Below are 19,537 nucleotides of genomic sequence, written 5' to 3' on the forward strand. Positions count from 1 at the left end.
AATTTATTCTTGTGTTCGGAGTAAACTTGAAACAGATAGCATATTATCCAAGAAGGGGATGATCTCTGTACTGGGAACTGCCATAGTCCCCATCTCCAGATTCTGTCACAAGTTGCAGACAGATCAAGGAAGACATAACACTCTTTTTTCTTCTCAAAGTCATTTTCCAAACATGCGGCTAGTGAGAGGACAGAGTGGCTGCAACTCACTTCCGCTACAGGAGTGGTGGGGAGGTGACGGCGACTGCGCTCCTTGTGACGGACAGGCGCCGCGACTGGAGCCGTGGGCCGGGCACCCCCGACGGCGGCGTGGCCGGCCCGTGCGGCGGCGGCCGGCGGACCTTCGCAGTCAGCAGGCGGCCACTTACATAAACGGGGAGCCGCGGCGAGCTCGCAGCCTCCGCATCCCACTGCAGTCAGTGCGGCGGACACGGCACACGCGAGCAGGTCGGCGGACGGCGACCATCCAGACAGCGCACAGGTAGGTGCCGGCGCCCGCCGGCTGGCTGCCTGGCTGCGCTCTGCGGCCCTCTCCACCCAGCACCGACTGCCTGCCACATGATGTAGAGCACGTGATTAATCAACACCGTGTTCCACATTTTCAGTAGTCTCCCTCTGTCAGCTACCTTCTGTCGTACACGGTGAATCATCCAAAACTAGCAGCACATTTATTTCGTTACTCGTTGAAGAAGTCGAAACGAGGTTCACAGCAAATGATTGTACACAGAGAGGAACGTATTTATTTATTTATTCATTCATTGCATGTGTAATCCACTGACATCTTCAATCAAATGATATACTGAAACAGATATTTTCTCTAACGAGACAATGAAGTTTTTAACGGTATTCGAGAGCTGTTGAAAAAAATAGTATACAGTGATAAAATGCTTCGGAGGGAGTCCCATAGGGTTCAGTTTTGGGTCCGCTCTTATTCCTGGGGCATGTGAATGGCATTCCATTTAACATTCAACAATCAGAATTGGTACTTTAAGCAGGCGATATTAGTGTAATACAAATCCCATTTGGGAGAAAGCCACGGAACAAATTGTTAAAGATTTTTTCAAAGAATTATTAAATGGTTCTTTGAAAACGAAATCTCCCTATTTTGCCAAAAAAAATCACTACATTCAGTTCTGTACAACACGTAGAGTTTTGCCAAGAATAGACGAAGCATACGAGCAGGAGTCATAAGAAAGGTAGAACGCTCCAGGTTTTTGGGTGTACTGTACATACTGATAAGAGCTTGAATTGGAAGAAGCATATTACTGGGCTTCTCAAACAATTAAGTTCATCTACTTCTGCTCTACGTATAATTGCTAGCCTTGGAAACAAACTAATCAGTCCCATGACGTATTTTCACATACTTACTGTGTTATATCTTCCAACTAACATTCAGCAAGCAGAAATAATGCTTTGTAGAGAAGATATCAGTGTTATAACGAATCCCATTACGGAGAAGGCAACAGAAGAGATTGTTAATGAAGGTTGTCAACAAATTATTAAGCGTTTGCCTGAAAATTGAGTCTCCCTAAATTATGAACAACAGAATTCAATATATTCAGTTTCTCGCAACAAACAGCGTCTAATCAGGAATAGACGAAACGCATGAACACGAATCAGTAAATAAGCTAGAATGCTCCAAATTTTTGAATCTACATACTGATGAAAACTTTATCTGGAAGAAATATATTACTGAGCTTAACGAACGATTAATTTAATCTACTTTTTCTCTTCGTATTATTGCCAGTATGGAAACAAACGAATCAACATCATAGCAGGTATGGACAACACTAGAGGAAAAAGGACCTCTGTTATTTGTTACTGAAGTTGTCAGACGGTCAGAAAGGAGTTAAACATGAAACAACAGCTTTTTTTTCATTTTCCCAGTAACATAAATTTTCTGTCGGGTAGAAAAGCAAGTTTCAAATCTAAACTAATTTCTCCTGGACAGCTGTTTCTATTCCATGGACGAATTTTGAATTTGTATTTAAAAGCAAGTAGTTTGTAAATTTAAAAAAAAAAGATTTAAAAAATAAATAATTTAAAAAATGTTCTGAGTGTAGTTGCATGAACAGAACTAAGAAATAATGTGTTTAATTATGTTAACACTGACTATGAATACATGGCCTGTAAACTGGCTCGTTCCACATCACTTCGATAAAAATATAGTTCAATTGATCCATGGAACATAAAAATAATTAAATTATTATTATGTAAATTGAATGTGGAGTGGGAGAAAGGCAACGGAAGAAAGGAACTAATGATATCAGGTGCATCGAGACTTAGGCGTAATCAGCAGCGACGAGTGAAAATATGTGCCGGACCGGGACTCGAATCCGACACACATTTTTACTCGTAGCTGCCGATTCCGCCTAAAGTCCCAACATGTCCAGACGAACAGACAACAAGCGCTCCTATAATAAATGATTGTTGCCGTTGAAACGTCTTGCAAAAGTATCCGAGATAGGAGCAGAAATCGAAAGGCATTCCGTTCGGAATCGTCTATAGATGTGTAAAGAACGCCAAGTGGTGCTCTCATAGCTGACTCCACCATACGCAGCAAGAAGACAAGCCAACACTACTAAGATAAAACGTGTTTCCTATTGGCCCTACTTTATACGACATACACACAGAATCAGACGGTCTCCGTAGTCAAATGATTAGCGTCGCTGTCTTCGGTGCTGCAGGAGCCTGGTTCGATTGTCGGAACCTCCTCGGATTTTTCTGTGTTAGGTAGGTCTGGAAAGGTACCACTCATTCTCGTTCGTCAGATGAAGAGCTGCTTGAATAACGGAACAGCGGCATCAGCAGGATTTACCTGCTAGCAATAACTCCTGCGGGGTTGGAGACATGCTGATCACATATCCCACTATCACAGATCGCTCCTCGTACTGCCTTGCGGGCAGTCGGCCAGTTCGGCCTGGCCTAATGTCCGATCTGTGCGTGGTGTTTACGTTTAATCTAATCTGTGCATGGTGTTTACGTGTAGATAGAGAAACAGTAAGGTGTCCTAACTTCTAGCGCAAATGAAGGGAGCTAGAGAAACTATTTCAAATGTGTCTACGTACATTTAAATGACTAGCTTTTGTTGAAAACGAAGACAATCAAAAGGCTTAGTAGAACGACGGAGTCTGGCATGAAAGCTCCAGTTAGCTATGTTAACACCACAATAGGTAATATCGACCTTGCTGTTTTAGCTCATTTCTAGTACAGTTTTGCAAAAAATTCCAACGTTGCGATTGCTGTCTAAAAAGCGTCTATTTCAATCAAAATAAAACGAAATGCTTCAACATTCCGGTTGATATACGAATTTCTTTTCTTTATCTCATTTCCGTCTTAGGAGATGAGCCAGCTTATGTTACATGATATGCTAAAAATTAAACGACATATTCAATCTCACACACACACACACACACACACACACACACACACACACACACACATATATATATATATATATATATATATATATATATATATATATATATACCAATAACTCTGGGCTCTGATAACCACGGAGTTGAGCGCCCCACAAACCAAACATCTTCATCATCATCACCAAAAACTCAATGGAATATTTAAGTTGGTTGTAAACATAGATATTTTATCATGGTGTGTACAGCCGCTAAAAAGTGTTACAAGGTGTTTCGCAACTCATGTTACACACTTCTAGATGTTGTAGAGGGGACTCAGTAGATCAAGTTTTATATAGGAACTCATGTCTGGAACCGTCATCTAACGACGCTACAGTGAGTCCAAATTTAGGCGCCGACGCCTGTAAACGTATTTATATACAGGGTGATTCCATGACGATCTTACAAACTTTCAAGTATGATGAAAACGCATAAATGTATCAATTTGAGATAAGGGTCCCCGTTTCGGAAACGAACGAGTCGAAAGTTACAAGCGGAAATCATTCTGATTCCTCTGACAGTGGAATACGTTTACCGGTACTGTTTTTGCATCCAACTTTCAGAGGTGGCAATATGTCGACAAAATGCAAGCCTGAGCGTCTTGGTTGTGTCTGTGTTGTCCTTAACGTAAGTTAGTTTAAGTTAGATTAAGTAGTGTGGAAGCTTAGGGACCGATGACCTCAGCAGTTTTGTCCCATTGGAACTTTCCACCACCACCATGCATACCTGGAGGGCTGCGAGCATTGTTCTTCTTACCTAGTGTGGAATACATTCCCTTTATTGAACAAGTGCTCATAGTTCTGCCACCTCTGAAAGTCGGATACCGTACATTCTTAGCAACAACAGTACTGGTCAATGTATTCCACTATCAGAGGTATCAGAATGATTTCCGCTTGTAACTTTCGACTCGTTCGTTTCCGGAACAGGGACCTGTACATCAAACTGATACATTTATCCGTCTCCGTCATCCTTGAAACTTTGTAACATCCTCACGTAATCATCCGGTACGTACATACATTTACAGGCGCCGGCGCCTGTAACTTGGACGCTCTGTAAAGTCGCTGGATGACACGGTTTCCTATTTAAAACTTGATCTGCGAGTCCCCTCTACAGCCCCTAGAAGTGTGTAACATGAATTGCGACACACCCTGCACATACGCTTCTACAGTGACACATTATGTGTTGTGAGTAGCGTCTTCAGTCTGGTGTGAAGGTGTAGCTCTAAACACTCCTGGAAATTGTTTGTGGCCTGGTACCCCAGTGGGCAGCTGAAAATGGTATGGTCTGTTTGCCTCTCAACACCACAGTCACATATGAGTGAATCAGTTACTTGTAGCCGATAGAAGAGTTAACTAGCTTAAAGATGCAACAAAATTACGCCCCCACTCCTTCCCCCTCCCTCGGTGTACTATCACATGCCGAAAAGTTCGTATCGATAACTTGAACGGATCACGAAATAAAAGCGTTGCTAGTCTTACGTGATACGCTATGTATTAGTCTACTGTCTATTGGTAATAGCGTCATACAAATGGTGGCTCACAACATATTTCGAGGCAGCCTGTGGCCAACAATAATTCCACGGGCTATTGAAAATGGTTTGTGCAGCGAAATATTTTATGTTAGTATGTGTGTATCGGCAAAATATTTTATAAACAACACCGTCTGCTGCTTTAGACATGTTAAACACCAATATTTATTGTAGCGTTATTCCATACGCAGGTGCAGGGCTATCAATTACACATTAGTTTGCATGACTGCATATGTCAAAGGTATGATATTTTTGTTGTTTTGTGTGTCAGTGAGGTTGGGTGGCAAAATTTTGCCGAGAAACTTACACTGGGCAGCGATATAACTCTTTTTTATTCAAACATGCAATAGTGAAGGATAAATGTTTCGTCTATAGCCATGGCACTGCTGAAAAATGTTCATCATTCAGTTTCAGTCAGTACATTGATATGGGTGGTACAGGTACACGTGAAGACAAGTATGGAACTGTCACATGAATTTTCTAATACGTAAAACACCTAATGGTTCATTTCTTCGCTTCAGTGCACAAAATAATTGAGTTTCAGACGCAAAGATTTTAACGTCAGAATACATGACCGATATCCATATTCCGTCACCTCCTTGTGAACGTATTACTAATAGAAAAGCAGAATAAACGACAAAGACCTGATATGGAAACATGAGCTACTGTAATGCATATTACGTAATATGTTTGAAAGTCGGTTCCAGGTCCGCCGCCGATGCGATAACAAAATTTAATCATAACGTTTTTTTCTGTTATACTACTTTCCCGGCTTTCACACAGCGTGTTCGAAAGGCTCACGTTTGTCTGTGCTGTTAGTTCCGGTCAGTCAGTCTCTACAATGAGTCCACACTAGTAGAAAGTCTAATCTGTTGCGCAGTGTTTAGTAGCAGACCATTCCTCAGTGATCCACATACCAAAATGACGTTGATTGAAATCTACCACGCCCCTACTCAATGATCAATTTGTTACACTTTTGATTTTCGAGTCGAACGACGAAAGGATTAGTACCGCTGATTTCGGTATGATATTGTGGATACTGCAATCAAAGCAATCACGTTGCCTTCAGTAATATTTCTGCACCATTTGAAATGAGTTTGAGAATGTATCATGTGACCCAAAGAAGCGTTCTTGTATTTGGCCCTACGGGTAGTTCCAAAATTCAGTATTAGTTAATTCTATTTCAATTTTCGTAAAGCACAGCTTTTATTTGTTACGATCTTTCATATTACATGAATCTGGCGCCGTTCGTGAATAGTAGAATAAAGCAAACCTATAAAGCAATCGGTAAGTGTGGACTAAAGGAAACTTAGAATGTGTAACTTTTCTATCAGACTTCTTGTTTGATCAACATGGCGTATTTTCTTTTACACTCGACGTTTCAGGCAGAAATCTCCCAACTATAATGGAATTCTGACTTGTGCTTTTGAACTTCTTCTGTAAAGGTTTGTCTTCCGCAAAAGTGCAGATCAGTCACCAGAAAAGGTCTAGCGTGTCAAAAAATCTCATTTTTAATAGATCACACATCCCGCAATAGGTAAAAATTTCAGGTCGCAACAAGTAAATAATATTGTATTGTTGTCGAACTATAATAATCATTACGTGGTTCAGTATCATCACCCAGCTGCTTTAAATGCAGTTCTTGGTCGTAAATATACACAGCAGTACGTTTGTGTTTTCAAAACTAAACGCACAGAATAACTTAGTTTATAATCATTAGCACAAACGAGGAGCAACGTTTCAAAACGCATAATGTCACAGGAAGTAAAATTTTCAGAAGCGGAAAACGTACCGTAAAAATATTTGTTTATTTTTTTTAACATTGAACAAAATACTCAGACACAGCTGTTGATAAAATTACACAGTAATTTTTTATTTATTTTCAGGATGTGAGGACTTTTGTGAATTTGTTTCAGTTGGATTAAGTCGAGGAATAATTTTATTATTTGCATCTGAAATTTTATTCTTTGTGAACTAACTGAAGTTTTTTGTATTGACATTTTGATTTCTTCTTCATTCGTCTTCTCGTTGCACAATTCCTCTCAACTGTCACACATCCACTCTCTATTACACTCTCCGTATTAACAAAAAAAATGGTTCAAATTGCTCTGAGCACTATGGGACTTAACATCTGAGGTCATCAGTCCCCTAGAACTTAGAACTACATAAACCTAACTAACCTAAGGACATCACACACATCCATGCCCGAGGCAGGATTCGAACCTGCGACCGTAGCAGCAGTGCGGTTCCAGACTGAAGCGCCTAGAACCGCTCGGCCACACCGGCCGGCTCCGTCTTAACAGAACAAAGTTTTTACATCTGACTTATGTATTTATGACAGTCATAATGAAAAAAAAGAAACATACGCAACAATGCTCCAATACCGAAATCGAATACCAATTAGTCAATCTTAGTCAGTGAAAAGGTTTCACTTCAGTCCACCAGTCTTACATTGTAGCCGATATTGCTCAATAAAACAAAAAACTGATGGTGTTCATGCAAGTTGGTTAAGTCATACTGGAGCACAAAACGCTATCTGTTGCATTTGCTAATTTTAAAGCACCTATTGCAGGCGTGAAGCTGGTTTTGACGGGATTTAATTGTAGGAGTATGTAGACCGGGTAAGAAAGTACACGATTTCATATCAATCTCCGTTTTATCCACCAATGGATATTACGCGCTTCGAAAAGTTTAACGTCACCGGTGGTACCGTTGCAGGAAGCGAATCTGAGGGTCGACCAGCTGCACCGCCCGGGTTTCAAACCTTGCCCCTGAGAAAACCGAGTTCAAGGTCATCGCAGAAACTCCCGTCTCTCAGCCGTTTTAAGAGCCCACTGGCAAGCGCTACGCCAGCATGATATCTTCCACACCCTCGTGTCGTAAAGGAAGACACCGCAATGCCTGGGAAGGACTGTGGCAGCCTACAACCTCGCCAAAGGTCATTTTTACCAATATTCGTTTGGTCACAAGTCACACCTCACTTATTCTATGAAGGAACAGGCTTGGTGTGCTGTATGGGAAAATATTAGGCTGGTCAAAAAAATGGTCAGATGTGTGTGAAATCTTATAGAACTTAACTGCTAAGGTCATCAGTCCCTAAGCTTACATACTACTTAACCTAAATTATCCTAAGGACAAACACGTACACCCATGCCCGAGGGAGGACTCGAACCTCCGCCGGGACCAGCCGTACAATATTAGGATGGTAATCAACATTTTGAGACACGTCTATTATCTGTTACTTTCACTTGTAAACAGCAGTAAATGAAACCTTTAGATCAAGACAGACTAGAATTTTTCCGTTTACTTGCGTCCACAGTCCTGCGATCTCTTTACGAGTGTATAAAAACTGAGCCTGCGTATGATTGTGTCCGCAGAAATAGTCAGTCGATTGACCTGAAATTTTGACACAACGTTGCGTTCGAATATGCACGTGTTATTATATATCTACTGAAGCTCCATGTCGTATACAAAAATGTATGAAAAAAATATGGTGGGGTTAAGATGTTAGCAAAAATCTCATGCTCGTGTGTTCAAAACCTTAAATCTCACCGACTGCTTTGAAATTTTGAAACAACACTTCATGCGAATACTCGCTTGTTTTATATATACCTCCTATTTAATATATGTAATATAGAAACAAATATTTGATATAAAATAGGGAAATTATGTTAGTATAAATCTTAAAAAGTACTTGACCGATTTACTTCAAATTTTTACACGTTATCCTAATAAAAATTATATATATATATTGTGTGTGTGTAATCAGTTTTTATATATATATATATATATATATATATATATATATACGTGACCGATATAATGTGTGCGTGTGTAATCAGTTTTATATATATATACGTGACCGATATAATGTGTGCGTGTGTAATCAGTTTTATATATATATATATATATATATATATATATATATATATATATATATATAATCTCCAGACGTTTATTAGAGTAACGCGTCAAATTTTTTAACTGATTACACACACACACACACACACACACACACACACACACACACAGACAGACAGTATATACATATATTGAAACGTTGTTAGCAAAACTCTCGTAAATTCTTTACGATTTACTTCAAATTTTAAACGATACTCTATTAACCACAGTCAGGCAGACATAGACTATATAACTGTCGAAACAACAATCTACAGGTTTTCTGTTAAAAGCTACTGCTGCGCTCTGCTGTAAAAATGTGCTGTTACTGTAAAGTCATAACTACTGTAAAGTCATAACTACGATAGTGGGTCACTTCAACCATTAGACAAATTGTTACTCCCACATACGCTGTTTCCCATTATATATTAAACATAAATTTTACACACAATAATGCACTGTTTTGTTGTCTTCTTCGTGGACAATAGGAAAGTTTCGTTTTTGGCTTATCGTCTTATTATTAGAATGCCACTATAGAATCTGAATTTACATTGCCAAAACACAAGGCTCGTGGTAAGAGGAGTGGGGGAGGGGGGGGGTGAGGAAAGATGGAGTAAATGCACACAGAGAGCGGAAAGGATAAGATGGGCAGAGGGATGCAACTCAAGGAGATGGAGAGAGATTGTGGAGGAGAAGATGGATGGAGGGAGGGGGAGGAGGTGATGGTCAGGGAGAGGGGAAGGTGGCGACGGGCCTGAACTATTATTGCACGTATTTGTTCACAGTCGCAATTTCAGCCTATTATACCAACCTTAAGAGACAGAAGTAAAGTGAAGATAAAGCCTTTGGCGAGAGTACGTGACCGCAGCATGGGCGCGAGTACACACTTGTAGAGGGCAGGGTGCGGGGCCATCGCTCTCGTCGCCTTTTACCGCCGGGAAAGATCCCTGGCACACATTTTGACAGCAGGCTGAGAGCACCTGAGGCCGTGTTGAGGGGACTGCAAAAGGAAAAAGCCCCCCCCCCCCCCTATCCGGGATCAAATCGAGACGTCCACGGCTGAAGCCTAGCGCTCTATCCGCTAGCCTACCATGGTCACCAAGTGATAGCTAGAACAACACAAGTCGCTTGAAAACCAAATTTAGGAATAAGTTGCATTCTCAGTCTGTTCGTATAAAAGCAAAGTTATTGTTTTAAAAAATTAAACCTCATCCTACCTCACTATGAAGGGCGTTAATGTATAAATATCGTTCCTTTTACAACTCTGTCCCTGTATCTGCCATGTCTGCATATCCCGTATGATGCATATCTGTATTGTGGACGATGTGTTTAGCGTATATATATTTATAGAGCCGTTAGCATAAGACAGAAACAAGAAGTGTGTAACTTCAAAATATTTGAAAAGTTATAAACAAAACTCAAAATACAGAAGAATTTTTAATATCTATGGAATATTCCGTCCGTTCTTGGAAGAACATAGGCTTATTAATAACCTGAATACAAATTATTAATTTTTAGTTTAATGACATTCAAAGCAGGATACTTATTATACGCATTGTTCCCAGTCATATACACATCGGTCGCATTGAAAGAATTGCATTATACAATAAACTGAATTTTCCGTCGGTCTTGGCAGAAGATGATTAAAATATTAAAAAACGGTTCCTAACTTCCTAATGTTCTGCAAAATTACGTTTATTCGGTCACGAATCGACTTTCGGCTTCTTAGGCAATATTCAGGTGACTAAGGTCGCAAACATAGATAGAATGATTTGCGGCTTACAATGATAATGTTTACACAGAAGATGCAAAAATGATGATATGTGGGGTGTTTATGTAGGAAAGTATAACATTGTTTTTGTCACACAGAAATAATTACATGAACTAAAAAAGGAAAGTTTTTGCCAGAAACACGTTTAAGGACTGATGAAAAACAATTTTTAATTTGTAATTTCAATCTGTTATTTGTAAATAAAATTTAATTAAAAAGAAGGGAAAAAGGAAACTGAGTTTGATCATTTCATACTAAGCTGGTATTTTCTTTCATATGTTTCTTGATTTCCATCAGGGTCATCTTTTTATTTTTCTTTACAGATTATAGTACTTTACGTTCTACATCACATGAGTGGTCTCGGATATTAGATGGTGAGCGAAGGATGAATCTTTCTTTCTTTCTTAACCTTTGGATTCTCTCATGTTCAGATAATCTAACTGCCAAAGCTCCACCTGACTGACCAACATACACATTTCCATAGCGCTTGCAAGTGATTTTGTATAGACTACTCAGTTCCAAAGGTTACAGTTCATCTTTACTATTAAATAAAAATTTAGATAGGCTGTTGTTATTGTAAACAGCAGGTCTGTAGTTGCAATACTTGAACGTTTTATCGAGGTTATCAAAAATTTTGCAACTAGGGAGGCTGCACCAATTGTTGTAAGTACTGGCTGGTTCCTGTTGGTCAGCATACAGTAGTGGTATAATTTTACGATTTTTTTTCAGTCTATTATCCATCAGGGCAGAGATGTAGTCATTACTGGAAGCGATATGTTTGATGGTCTGTAGTTCTGTTTGAAAGGGAGAGTCAGATAATGGCCCAGATATTGTCTTATATTTCTTTTAAAAGTTTTTTTTTCCTTTTCCCTTAATACATAAAAGCAAGCAAAGAGTTTCGAGGGAGTATGATCCACACAGTTCCGAACCCAAGATGCTCGTAACGCAGATGAGAGAAGATGATTTATTTTCGGTTGTTTTTGTTACTGGCAAATGTAGCTTCAAGAAACAGTTCCTATATTATACCCAAGTCAACCTGAACCTAATATTTTTCGTAGGAGCGCCACCTCAGCACCGTGTACCACAGAGCTTGTGGAAGACAAGTTTGGAAGAGTGGGAGAGAAATATGGGCAGAGAGACCTGTTTTCTTCGGATGGCACAGATGGAAAAGAATTGCCTCCGAAAGTTATGGGCCATGGTTCAGGTCCCTATGCGGCACTTAGTTTTAAACTGTCTCAAATATTCATTATAGCGTATACTCCGCTGTACAGAAAATGTTTCAAGCTGCTGATGACACTGTAGCTTCATTTTTCTGAATAACATGGCGTTACATAGAGCACGCATGAAGCTGCCCTCTGCAGTTTGTCGTTTAAATGTGGTAGACTTCTTTGAGTGTACTACGAGAATCAGATGTAATAGTTAGTTTGCTCCATGGGTTCAGATGTACGGTGCATGTCAATCCTTTCCCGTATCAGAAGGAAGATACACAGTCCAACAAACAAACAAAAATGATTTTTTACTATTTGATAGTGATAGAGTGGTTGCGCAAAGCCGGCCGTGTGGCCGAGCGGTTCTAGGCGCTTCATTCTGGAACCGCGCGACCGCTACGAACGCAGGTTCGAATCCTGCCTCGGGCATGGATGTATGTGATGTCCTTAGGTTAGTTAGGTTTAAGTAGTTCTAAGTTCTAGGGGAATGATGACCTCAGCTGTTAAGTCCCGTAGTGCTCAGAGCCATTTGAACCTTTTTTATTGATAAGAGAAATATAGTCAGTTACAGAGGTAAGTTTTCATTTCTCGTGTTGGTACTCTATTTGCTGCGGGTATATTTATCGACTGTTGCTTTTGTTTTGAAGTTGTTCATTAATTTACGTAAGCGAATTATCAACTGTGTGACTCTTTTTCCAGTTCATAAATGCTGAATACACCGATATTGTGTTTGTGTATGGGCTTCGAAACGCTGCTACTGCTTGTTGCTAGTGCGATAGACGGTTTCCTAAACACATGGGTTTCCTAACCACAGAGTACCAGATTCGAGAGTGTTTACTCATGTTTTCTTTACACATAATCTAAATCTAGCGTTCACTGGATGGCGGCCGGATCCCCGGACAAGGCTGCTGTAAATATTTGTTGCCTATAGGATGCCTGATAGATTGAGTCTACAAAGAAAAAGTAGAGACAAGAGACTAGTTGATCGTTCGGGTAACGTATAGCGCCACCCTTACAAAAGAACTTCTAAACGACCTCAGAAGAGCGCCTGGTTGCGTTGTCAAGAGACTTCGAAAGTACGTTGAAGTTGGAAGTGGAACTTACGAAATTGGGCAAATTATTGGTGCTCGTGTGGTGAGTGATCCGTGTCCAAGGTAACCAAAGTGTTTGGTGTTTCAAGAGGCACCGTGTCGAAGCTTTATATCACATGCAGTGAAAGCTAAGTCATCACGCGGAAGAAAATAGTGTTGAGTGATCGTGGCACACAGTCACTGAAGAAGACTGTGACGAAAGCTAAGAGGACGACAGCGTTGCAGAACTGAATGTCTCCCTTGAGAACCCAGACAGCACAAAAAAACAAGACGAAGGGAGTTCCATAAGCAGGGAATTACAGGGCGAGTCGGAATACCAAAACCACTCACCAGTGATGCAAACACCCTTAACAGGAAAATGTGGTGCAGAAGACATAAAACCTGCACTGTGAAGCAAACAAAAAGAATCGCATTGGGTCGGATGAGTCTTGTTTCGCATTGTTTGCAACTTCTGGCCAAGCTGACGCCCCGTAAGTGAAACACGGCGGGCGTTCGGTGGTGATTCGAGCAGCCATATCGTGGTATTCAATGAGCCTCTGCAAGGTGCCATTACTGCCAAGGAGTATGCGACCATTTTGGCTGATCAACTCCATCTCATGGTACAATGTTTGTTTCCCAGTGGTGACGCTGTGTTCCAAGACGGCAGCGCCTCTATTCACACACCCCGCATCGTCCAGGACTGGTTTCGTTAGTACGAGCAATAATTGTCGGACCTACCCTGGCCATTAAAGTCACCAGATCTCAATAAATGAGACTTTTTGGCCTGTTTTGGAGGCAAGGGTGAGTGATCGCTATCTACCTCCATCATGTTTATCTGAACGTGCCACTATTGTGCAGGAAGAATGATATAAGGTTTCAGTGAAAACCTTACAGGGCCTGTGTTTATCCATTCCGAGACGACTAGAGGCCGTTTTGAAAGCCAATGGTTTTACTGCAGCGTATTAAGTACGGTAATATGTTGTGTTTTTATATTTTTGTCCAGCCTTGTATTATCGGAAAGAAACGCTATTCGCACTGTACCACCACTTGCAAAGTAGGTTAGAAATCAGATTAATAATGTTGCTCACGCAGCATATGTTCGCTTTATCGGGCAACAACAAAGTTATTGACTGTGGATGGTATCGTCAGAATGGAAATAATGACGTCACTGTAAAAAGTCATTAATTTTGGCACTTATCTTGAATGGATTCCCACGTAGATTTCGTCGAACTTGTTATGGCTCATCTTGTTGATTCTAGGGTGATTTCACTTTGACTGCTAGAAGGTCCAGATCTGTATTTTAGCAATATTTTAAGACCTAACAAATGCGTTTTTCAGGAAATTCTTAATGATCAAACAATCCTAGATCAGAACAATGGTATGGTAGAAATAATTTTTGACTTGGTGTTCACGATCCACATTTTTATTAAACTTCTTGTAAGTTCACATATACTTCTTCTTAACTGTCACATCATCAAGAAAACAGTTATGTATCAATCTTCATATATTTAATTTCCACTTTAACCAAACACATGACTTGACTGTTCTTTTACAAAGCGAAATAACAACTTAACTTCTGCAAAGTGAAACAAAGACTGCTCTGTGCGCATTCGCGCCAAAACGGTTACAAGTAAGTCAAAGATTATGACAGTCTCACAGAAATGAATACACACAAGAACCATATCACTGTAATATATCGTTACATCGTAGTACCTATACATTAATAAAACCAAATGTGAATATTGTCACAAAAATATGTCTGTTACTTCGCAGAAAAGTAGTACGGTATTACTGGTATCGAGAACTGGGGTTGCAGTGTCGTAATGGTCACGTAAATAAAGAACCATTACATAGTGTAAGTCTTGATTCTCTCCTAGCGTTTAACCTGTCGCAGTTCTCGTCATCTGGCAATCTATATTTATTTATCTTTATAGCCGGACACCGTTCCTGTCACCACAGTCGCCATTTAACATAACAGAGGAAAGTCACTGCGCTATCTACCTGTAAATACTGTAAACTTTGTTTTGTGTGTTATCGTTGTTTAAGTGTTTATATATCGTATTTTCCTTGGCGAAGGCTGGTGAACAGCCCCTCATTTCCCGGAACGAGCGTAAAAAACAGCCTGAAAACCGCCTCAAGCTGGCCGGCTACTACACCAACGGTCATCAGCCTCCCCCCCCCCAACCCCCTCCCACCACTCCCCTCCCCCCAACCCCCGCGAGGATTTCATCCTAATCTTGTGTACTTCCGCAAACAGCTCATTTGATATGTCATACATCTCTGCAGGCTTCTTTTTATGTAGGACCAAAAGGCAAAACGGTAGGTCCGGCTGGAAGGCAAAAAAGAACTTCCCCCTCCCAGTCGTGTTTCATCTCTCGGCAGTCCCGTTTCATTTGCTTTCTTATTTGTTACATATCCACTCCAGTCTTGGCTGGCATTGTCAACCGTCTCAAAGTTCACAATGAAGGAAAAGCTGCCGTCAGTTTTACGTGCTCGCCGGAGGTTCAGCAAATATGTGAACATGAGCACCTTGCGTGCTGCCCATCGCACGAGTTACTGCACGTCGCGGTGCGTTGCCATTGTGCGGGAACAATGCCACAGATGTCGTCCCCGTTACCGGCACGACGCGAGAGCCTACCACAAACAACACTGCAGGACAGCGCTTGGCGCCGGCCAGTCCATTTCAGGGCGTAAAACCTGTTTCCTGTTTTAATCGAAGGCCACATCGCATGTTAGCTCGTACAGGTTTACGAGAAATAATGGCCGAGCGACGACCTGCGGTCAGAGCGCTAAATTAATGTGTGCCCTAGCACATCGTCCGCGAGGCCGTCATCAACTACTAGCGCACGAAGATTAATGAAAAGAGGTGGGGTCTCAAACTAGGAGGAGCTATGTCAGCAAGTCCCATTCCTTTAACTTGCGGCCTCCCAGTGCTGTTCGTGTCGTACATCACATCACATTTCTCAAGACTATCGACAGCAGCTACCTCAACCTTCATCTCCTCGGCTACAGCTAAATTCAGACTGTTGTGCCGGACAGGGAGTACGCGTGCGAAGTGATTTAAAGTGAAATGACCACACAAAATTAATCACTGGAAAGACAGACGGCAGGAAGAGTTGTCCACCCACGAAGAAACCATCTTACAAAGTACTCGTTTGACCGGAGACCTCTCTCTCTCTCTCTCTCTCTCTCCCCCCTTACACCTCTCTCTAGTACCATGTGAGCTATTCCCCGATTTCTTAACACAGATCCTGTCTTCCTGTCCCCTCTTCTTGTCACTGATCTCTATACGTTCCTTTCTTCGTCGATTCTGTGGAGAACATCTTCACTTTTTATCAGTCCACCTGATATTCAACACTCTTCTATAGCACTTCGTCACAAATGCTTCGATTCTCTTCTTTTTCGGTTTTCTCGCCCTCCATGATTCACTACCATACAGTGCTGTGCATCAAACTTACATTCTCAAAAATGTTCTCCAAGTATTAAGGCTGATGTTTGATACTAGCAGACTGTATAATTATTCACATTACTGTGGTGTCACCGCCAGACACCACACTTGCTAGGTGGTAGCCTTTAAACCGGCCGCGGTCCATTAGTATACGTCGGACCCGCGTGTCGCCACTATCAGTGATTGCAGACCGAGCGCCGCCACACGGCAGGTCTAGTCTAAGAGACTCCCGAGCACTCGCCCCAGTTGTACAGCCGTCTTTGGTAGCGATGGTTCACTGACTACATACGCTCTCATTTGCAGAGACGACAGTTTAGCATAGCCTTCAGCTACGTCATTTGCTACGACCTAGCAAGGCGCCATATTCAGTTACTATGTATCCTTAACAGATAATATTGTGAATCATGTACCGTCAAGAGCGACGTTCATCATTAATAGATTAAAATTACGTATCAAACTAGCTACGTCCGCTTTCTGAATTCTAATTCCTTGTCATGTTCCAGACCTCACGTCAGTATAGTTCTTCCCTCCTCACGCCAGCCTGCGTGAGCTACAACGCGTGCATTTCGACCTGATGATAATGATGTTTGGTTTGTGGGGCGCTCAACTGCGTGGTTATCAGCGCCCGTACAATTTCCCAACCTTTGCTCAGTCCAATTTCGCCACTTTCCTGGATGATGATGAAATGATGAGGACAACACAAACACCCAGTCATCTCGAGGCAGGTGAAAATCCCTGACCCCGCCGGGAATCGAACCCGGGACCCCGTGCTCGGGAAGCGAGAACGCTACCGCGAGACCACGAGCGGCGGACGCATTTCGACCTCCTCTAGTAACACGGTATTGGCTCTTCTGCCAACACTACAATTACTCGCTATATTACCTTCACGATATTACTTGGTACATATAAGCTGCACCTTCCATTTTACCGGCAATTACGTTTTCTTTGTCTGTGTATGATCCGTTCTCCAGTCTGACGAATATCAATACCTAGTTCACTTCAGTGAAATCCTTAGTATAAAACTCCTCAGCGTCGCAGTCAACTTACGTACCGGATTTAGAAATGTCGGTAGCTAAATACTTGGTCACCAGACTGCCACATTGGCGACAGTGTATGAGCCACAACTGGTTGGTGGTGCCTCACTATTCCGTAATAGCTGTGCGTGTGCTGGTTCCTTCAATATCAAAAAGTGGAAGCCTGCTGCAGTTAGTACCAGGCACTGCCGAAAAATAACTGTGCCGTACAAAGGATCTTCCTCTGTTATTGGAAGGAATTCGTTTTCCTGTATTAGTAGAAGAATGGCTCTTATCCTGACCGACACTTTTTCGGTCGGTGTGACAGCTTCAGAGGCCTTCTGAAGGCAGGGTGCGGTACTCCGGACGCAATACGCGTCAGCAACGACAGTGCTACTACTAATGAACTGGCCGTGGCGAATTAGTGTATTTCGTAGTAAAAATGCTGATTTATTAGGCTGTGCATCTCAAGCATTTTCTAGAAGTCGAGGTTCAAAGTTTAACTGGCCTGTTGAACACAGTACGAGAGAGCCAGCCGACGAACAGCGCCGTAAACAAACCGTTAAAAGAGACAGACTAGAAGCTGACCGTACTGCAATCGACTCAAGTCACTTTTTCTTCTTATCTTACATGAAACATTTGTATCGCTACAACGGATCACTTTTCTTCGGAAATCAACAGTAATAATAAAGAAAACCATACGATTATGCGTTGTATTTCGCACTCTCCATACAACAGGCGAAAGAACTTGCTCCTCTTGTAGCTGCAATGTTGCCTAGGTCGCTGGAGGAGCGATGCGTTCCCAGTGGTTGGAAAAATACGCAGGTCATTCCCGTTTTTGAGAAGGTTCGTCGAACAGACACACACAGAACTACAGCCCTGTATCAGTGACATTGGTCTGCTGTAGAATTTTGTATTTATGCTCTTTTGTTATGATATTCTTGGGGACCGAAGACCTCCTCACTACAAATCAACATCGGTTCCGAAAACAACAATCATATGAAATCCAGCTTCCTCTCCGTCCCGAAAAGGAGTAAATACCGGCCTCAAGGCTGATGCTGTGTTCCTTGACATCTAGAATGCATTCTGTACAGTTCCGCGCGGCCGGCAAGCGAACAAAATAACAAGCGTACAAAAAATCAGATCAGATGTGTGGGTGGACTGAAGAGTTTCTACCAAACATAATACAACATGGCAGTCTTAACCGAGAGAAATCTTGAGATGTAAATGTAAGTACGGGCGTACATCAAAGAAATATTATTAGACCATTAATTTCCACAATATACATACGACCTGGTGGATAACGTCCGAAATTCTACGAGACTTTTGTTGGATGATAATGTTATACAAAAAGAAGTCGCAGCGCTACTTTTAGGGAAATGCAGGAGGACCATCAGAGGATCACAGCTTGGTGCAGGGATTAGCAGTTAACCATTAACATAATGAAATGTATTTCGGATCACTAGGCAGAAAGATCTATTATTGTGTGACCGCACATTTGCAAAACAGTCACTGTAAGGAACAGTCACTGAAAACTGTAAAATCCGTTAAATGTCTAGGAGTGATTCGAAGTGACATGAGCACATAAAACTAATCACAGGTGTGACAGATAGCAGACTGAGAATCATTAGAAGAATCTTTAGGAAGTGTAGTCCATTCAAGAAGAAGGTAGCATACACAACCCTCATTCGACCGATACGTGCAGATTGCTTATTAGTCTGGGATGCATACCAGATTGGATAGAAAGAAGCAGTAGATAAGATCCAAAGAAGAACAACACTTTCTGTCACAGGTTCGTTCAGTAAGCGCGAAAGCATTACAAAGATGGTCACCCAACTCCATTGCCAGACGCTACAAGAGAGGCGTTGTACATCACAGTTGTCCCTCCAGAGACAACACTGTGGTTACAGGTAGTCTGCAAAAACCAATTACAGATGTTGTCCACAGATGCATTGAGTATACGGATGGTGTTAACTCCCTCAGCGTCAACTAAGGCCTGAAGATGGTGCACTGAAGCACCGAAATTGGTAGCCACACAATGAATGACATCATAAGGACGGCTGTAGGTGTTTCATTTTCTTACGTAAGTGAACGGCCGAAGTCCTCCAGACCTCCAATCACAAGGATGGACATACAAACACTTAGTAAGGATCCCAGACTTCCGAACAACAATAGTCAAGAATCAGTGGG

At 41.6% G+C, this 19,537-nt stretch overlaps 1 protein-coding gene across 2 annotated transcripts in view; it reads left to right on the forward strand.

The window, feature by feature from the left end:
• Positions 1 to 352: 352 nt before the first annotated feature.
• The window catches only part of LOC126175525 (monocarboxylate transporter 14-like), a 157,760-nt gene continuing 138,575 nt past the window's right edge, over positions 353 to 19,537 (forward strand). For both annotated transcript variants that reach the window (XM_049922352.1, XM_049922353.1), the window contains exon 1: positions 353 to 480. The gene's annotated coding sequence lies outside the window, so the exon portion shown is untranslated. The remainder of the gene's footprint in view (positions 481 to 19,537) is intronic.

Source organism: Schistocerca cancellata, chromosome 3, assembly GCF_023864275.1.
Source record: "Schistocerca cancellata isolate TAMUIC-IGC-003103 chromosome 3, iqSchCanc2.1, whole genome shotgun sequence".
NCBI lineage: Eukaryota > Metazoa > Arthropoda > Insecta > Orthoptera > Acrididae > Schistocerca > Schistocerca cancellata.